The 5,538-nt window shown below is 30.6% G+C and overlaps 1 pseudogene; it reads left to right on the plus strand.

The window, feature by feature from the left end:
• The first annotated feature begins 813 nt into the window (after positions 1-813).
• On the plus strand, positions 814-1,964 carry LOC115980459 (annotated as a pseudogene).
• Positions 1,965-5,538: the final 3,574 nt, after the last annotated feature.

A 5,538-nucleotide genomic window follows, 5' to 3' on the forward strand; every position in this document is an offset into this window, starting at 1 on the left:
TTAGAATCTTAGATATCTTACTCAACAATAAAAAATTTACTAGCTAAGCTAACTAGAACTCACTAAATAAGTATAGTATACTCATAAAATGATCGAGTTTAACTGTTGAGAATGTTAAGAGATAAGTGAAAATACATATAAAGCTAAGATTCGAATGAAGAAATTTGCTTGAAAATATGAGTGTCACTTATTAATGAAAAATTAGAAGAGTCACTTTGTAACGCCCCAAAATCATAAATAATAAAAGTCTATTCAATCTAAGGATTTGTTTTTTTGAAATTGTGTTTGTGGGCTTCTGACACTTGTTATGAGAAAATTGCATGTGAGGTTGTTTTGGTCATTTTGTAAGTTGGTCTATTTGGTTTCAAATAACGCCTTGTTTGACTGCTTTTAATGAAAAATGGTGTATCTTTCTTCCTAATATTTAGGGAAAAGCTTTTTTTTTATTAATAAAATACAATTCCACTCGCCCCTGAATCTTGCTTTTCCTTTAAAATTAAAATGGAACCAAACTTCTCTTATAGCGGTAAACAAAGACTTTATATTTTATAAATTTTCCAAAACTAGTCTAAGGTTATTCTTTATCTTGAAAGAAAATTTTGTAATCTATCCTATTCCTATTAAACGTTTGTACATAATTGGTAGAATATATACTTCTATTTTTTATAATATAAATTATAATCTCTCTTTTTGATTCAATTATATGATTTATTAAGGATTTTGTGGCACCCAATTGAATGATTTCTACAGTTTTGTAAATGGTACTCAAATTTCTAATTTTTTTTTTTTATGCAGTTTGTGGAGTAATGCAAGATGATTTACCTTGATGGAGACATTCAAGTGTTTGAAAACATTGATCACCTCTTTGACTTACCGGACAACCACTTCTATGCTGTCATGGACTGCTTTTGTGAGAAAAATTGGAGAAACTCCACAACACAAGATTGGCTATTGCCAGCAGTGCCCTGACAAGGTTAACTGGCCTGCTGAGCTTGGCCCCAAGCCTCCCCTATACTTCAATGCTGGCTTCTTTGTGTATGAGCCTAAACTATCCACATACCATGAACTCCTTGAGACCCTTCAAGTTACCACCCCTACAACTTTTGCTGAGCAGGTAATTAAATCTTAGTTCTAGTTGTGTTTGAAAAACTACCATGTATATCTCATGCAATATATTCACATAAATGCATGATGCATCACATAATTGCATGTTCATACTTGACCCATTTTGGGGTCATGTGGCTTGATTTGATAGCTAGATTCATATTAAGCTACCTTTTAGCCATTGGACTATTAAGTTGTGGATGTGCTTCATTGGCTTTTGAAGCACATAAATCTATGACTTTTATTCATTTTTATGGTGAATATTAGCAACTTATATATAGTACTTTACCAAAAAATTTTGTGATTATTTCAGGACTTTTTGAATATGTTTTTCAATGATATTTACAAGCCAATCTCTCTGCTTTATAACTTTGTGCTGGTCATGTTATGACGTCACCCTGAAAACATTGAGTTTGACAAAGTTAAAATTGTTTATTACTGTGCTGACGTGAGTATCTACTTTGTTTATAGTAACCATCTCAAATTTTAACAAATTTCAATTTTTTTCCTTGAATAATACTAATGAAATATATTTTTGATTGGTTTATAGGGTTCTAAGCCATGGAGGTACACTGGTGTGGAAGAGAACATGGACAGGGAAGACATTAAGTTGCTAGTGAAGAGATGGTGGGACATATACAATGATGAATCATTGGACTACAAGAACACAATTGCTTCCGTAGAGGCTGAAGCTGGTGCTAAGAAAAATGGCTTGAAAGGATTCTTGACAGCAGTGTCAGAGGCTGTTGTTCACTATATTAAAGCCCCATCTGCTGCTTAGTGCTTGTTATAAGTTCAATAGAAATGAAGCTTGTGTGGGATTAGGAGTAATGGGTACAGGGTTGGTTTTTATTAGTACAGTTTGGAATGGTCTTCTGTTTTAAGTTGAAGACTTTCATATTACATATGTTTTCAGTTCTCACTTTGTTATGGTCTTCTGTTTTAAGTTGAAGACTTACACTCCTATTATTTTGTCAGGAGTTTCAGGACAATTTGTCTTGCTTTGCTTTGTTTATATTTTCAATTTAAAAGGAACAAATATTTTGGTGTATATAAGCTGTTAATTCTCTCTCTCTCTCTCCTCTTTTGTTAGTGTTTATTTTATTTTATGGGATCTTTTTTTACAAGTTATGTCAGCAAATGTCCAACCTTCAATTTGTGACTGTTTTAATGCACGTTAGGGGCGGTTTTGGCCCAGTTTCCAAACATTATTTTAACGTTTTAGTACAAGTCTAAAACATTATCCAAAGTCAAATGGTCGGTTTTAGTCCATATTCATAAAACATGATCATAGTCATTATACATGATAATATTCAATAGGGCAACTTATCGTTTTATTTGCTCTTAACTTTTATGTTATGTGTCAATTTGATTCCTAATTTTTTGGTATTGTGTCAAAATGTTTTATATCGTTAACTAAATGATGAAAATATTAATATGACTAACGGTTCAAATAAAAAAATATTTTTCTAAACTAACATGTGTACTACCACCTCATTCACTCACTCAAGATTCACTCACTCACTCATGATCAAGACGGTGCATAGCCACCAGTTCCATCAAACGTTGTGGAAATAAGGTTCAGATGAAGGTCGAGAAGACGGTCAACACTGCAGGGTGAGGATGGTACATTAAAGCCGTACATGGGTGAGAGACGGGTCTGCTATTTTGTCTCAAGATTTTTGCATATGGTTCAATCTTCATCTTTATTGGAGGTTGGATACTTAAACTTTTGGGAGAAGGGAATGGAATGAAATGGAAATGAATGAAAAGAATCATTTTAAAATATTTTTTCCTTCCCTTGTTTGGACACTCCTTTAGAGCATTTACATGAAGAATGCTAAATTAATGCTAAAAATGCTATTAATAATAATCAACACACAAAAAACACACTACATCAAACATGTCTAATGCTACATCAAACACTGTAGCAACAAACTCAACCAAAAAAAAAAAAAAAACTTTGATTTTGGGTATATTATAAAGTGGGGTGTTTAGATAAATAAAATAGTGTTTTGAGTTGCTAAATACTATAATTTTTAGCATTTTTGATGTAAATGCTCTTATATCCTACTCCCATATTCAAGGGTTGATTGAATTTGAAACCACAATTCAAGATTAAAGTATACAAAGAAAGTTCTTTCTTGTTTTGTTTTCTCTAGACAAATTTGAGGAGGAGCTCCGAAACAATCGTGAGTGAGTGCTGAATTTGATTGAGCAATTACATTTTGGTTGGGAGTTCATAAAGTAATGGAATGAGTAAATCATAAAGGAATATAATGGAATGGAATAAGTTTAAGTAATGGAAATAAGTATTTAAGGGAATGGAATGTAAGGAATTTAATGAAAATGAATGAAAAAGAGAGGAATTAAATTAAATTAAGTAATCTTGTTTGGATGTTTTAATATAAAGGAATGGAATGTAAGTCACATTGTTTGGGAGTAACATAGAAGGAAAGGAATTAGGTCATTTTATGACAATATTACTATCAGACCCATATTTTAAAATAAATGGTAGGATATATAGGCATATTTGAGAGTTTTAGGAAAAAATTCATTAAATCTAATTTCATTCTCTTCAATTCCTACTAATTTTGGGAGGAATGACAATTTCAAGTTTTAAGGGAATAGAAAGTAATTAGTGTTTCCTCATTCCATTCTCAATGGTGGCTTGAGAAATTTTTTTGAAAGTGGTCATTAAGAAACTTAAATTATACAAAGTCTAATCAAAAGAGAACTTCATACATTGACCAAAAAAAAAAACACACACACGCACACACCCAAAACATAAAGTCTTATAATTTCCTTCTTTCTCTGAATTTTCTTATTTTGAAATTGGTGCTTGATAGTCTCATTATTATTTTGCAAGCTATATCTCTTCACAAGTTTAGTTAAATAAATTTTTTCTTAGACTTTTTCTTTTTATTTGTAAAGACCATATATATTATTAAGGGAACATAAGTTTAAGTACAAAATTTGACTACAAAGTTAGTGGTAGCCTAAGGCTATAACTCTTACTAAATAAATTAACACTGCTACATATTTTAAAAATCTAACCGTTGAATTGTATGTTATCTATATTCTTAAAACACATATCAAACTTCATGCCAATTGTATGTGATTTACTATTCAATCCTTAAACTTGTTTTTTATGTATAATTTTAGACTACAAAAATTAGAAATTTAAACATTTGATTAATGACATAGCTATTGATTTTTGATCTTCTTGAAATTTTGCAAGTGTGGAAAATGTAAGAGAAAAATTTAATTAAATGGTGGATTTGTTAAAATTAACATCCAATAAAAAAATATTGAATAGAGTTATAACTTTAGTCTATAATCAAGCTTCTTGTCAAATTTTGTCCAAAATTTAATTATGTTGGGTCTAAAAAGGGTGGTCACAAAGTTTTTTTAAAGATAAAAGATTTATACGTAATAATTATTTTTTTCCAGGTCAAGGTGGTCCTATGACCATCCTAGACTCTATGTAGAGCCGTCCTGTTCATTCTCTCCCACTTAAGGTCCGTTTGGTTGGAGGGGTGAAAAAGTATGAGGATAGAAAAGATTTTAATTTCTCTCATTTTTGTTTGGTTAAGAGTGAAAAAATGGAATGATGGAAAAAATGAGTTTGTATAAATTTACGCATATATTCTTGATAAAAAATGATGCCAAATTAAAACCAAAAAAGGGAACAACAACAACAACAACAACAACAACAACAACAAAAAAAAAATCACCTAAATTTATTAAATAATAAATATCATGTCTAGAAAAAAAAAATCACATCTAAAAAAAAAAACACAAAAGAAAGCAAAAGAATATATATATGAACACTAGACGTGTAGGAAGCCTGCCCCTAAAAGAATTTAAAAAAAAAAAAAAAGCAACGTCCAGAGGAAAGAAAAAGAAAATAGAAAAAAAAAAAAATGAAGAAAAGCAACGTGGACAGGACTATGTGCAATTGCACATGAGCATTTTTGTCCAAAAATGATGTCCAATTTTTTCCTTTAGTTTTCTCTCCATTTTGGAGAGAACTTTTTGTTGGGTCTGGGAAGAAAACACTTTGATCCTACCATTCATTTTTCTTCCTTCTCATCCAACCAAACACACTCCAAAAGGTTTTCCTTCTCATTATCTCTTCAAAATTTTCCATCCACCTTATTTTACCTTCAAACAAACACACCCTTAAACTTCCAAATGAAGGAATGAAATTTCTATTCCATCCATTAAAACTCTCAAATAAAAGAAGCGAATAAACATTTTAGATTTATTATTTTCATTCCACTATTTTCCTTCTTTCCAAACAAGTTGTAGGGATTCTTAACCATAATAGATTCTCACATGAGTTGTTATCATTTTTTTTTTCCAATGAATTGCTAACGTGGCTTCAAATATGTTTGTCTACATGGCAAAAAAGAATGTTTTATTTAAAGT

Source organism: Quercus lobata, chromosome 3, assembly GCF_001633185.2.
Source record: "Quercus lobata isolate SW786 chromosome 3, ValleyOak3.0 Primary Assembly, whole genome shotgun sequence".
NCBI classification, from domain to species: Eukaryota; Viridiplantae; Streptophyta; class Magnoliopsida; order Fagales; family Fagaceae; genus Quercus; species Quercus lobata.